This window comes from Galeopterus variegatus, unplaced genomic scaffold (genome assembly GCF_000696425.1).
Source record: "Galeopterus variegatus unplaced genomic scaffold, G_variegatus-3.0.2 Scaffold1445, whole genome shotgun sequence".
NCBI lineage: Eukaryota > Metazoa > Chordata > Mammalia > Dermoptera > Cynocephalidae > Galeopterus > Galeopterus variegatus.
In genome coordinates, this window is record NW_007727556.1 from 361,976 (window position 1) to 362,864 (window position 889).

Below are 889 nucleotides of genomic sequence, written 5' to 3' on the forward strand. Positions count from 1 at the left end.
GTCCAGCCCAGCCACCAATCCCAGGACAGAGCTGGCTGCCTCCTTGCAAATAAGGAGATGAGGCTGGTGGAGACGAGGCTGTTCCTCGAGGCCATGCAGCCCAGAGTGGGAAGCCAGGGGGGGCAGGCATGGGGGGCGGGGGGAGGGCCGCAGGGCTGGCTCTGCACTCGAGGGTGATCAGCAAAGGTGAGCTCCCTACTGATGAGGGAAGCACAGCCTTTGCATTTTAACATTTGCAGAAGGAAAGGCGCAAGCCCTTCCCAGGCCCTGGGGAGTCCACGTCTCACTCACCTGATGGGGGTGTCCCTGTGGTGCTGTCTCACAGACAGGCGGCCGTGTACTTCCTGGGAACAGGAAATACAGACCCTGGCTTCCATCAGCTGGTCTCCACCTTGTCCCTGAAGTCCAAATGCTTCTCAGCCACATCTTCACAAACCTTTCACCAAATTTGCCAACAGATGCCAAAACTGCCCCCTTTGCAGCCACCTTGTTTGCCCTCCAGCCTCACCAGGTGGTGTGGGGGCCGTGAAGTGCCTGAACGGCCAAGGAGGCCCCAAGGGTCATTGAGGATGAGAGTGCCGGGCAGCCTTCCCCAGGGACTTGCCTGTGCCCCTCTCGGACAATGGTGTTGCTCGTAGAGAAAGGCCAGTGGTCTCGCATCTGCAGCTGCTAGCTACATGCTTGCATTGCTGAGCCTGCTCTGGTTGGAACCTGAAGCTGCCCAAGCACCAGCACAGCCAGTAATCAGGGGCTCTGCCCCTACCGTCTTGGACTCTTCCTCCCAGTCCTGTAAAGTTCTGAGATTTTTTTTTTTTTTAAGATGACCAATAAAGGGATCTTAACCCTTGACTTGGTGTTGTCAGGGCCACGCTCTCCCAAGTGAGTGAAC

At 57.3% G+C, this 889-nt stretch overlaps 1 protein-coding gene across 1 annotated transcript in view; it reads left to right on the plus strand.

Moving 5' to 3' along the window:
* The window catches only part of RPTOR (regulatory associated protein of MTOR, complex 1), a 181,098-nt gene that overhangs the window by 146,006 nt on the left and 34,203 nt on the right, over window positions 1–889 (plus strand). The gene's annotated exons all lie outside the window — the stretch shown is intronic.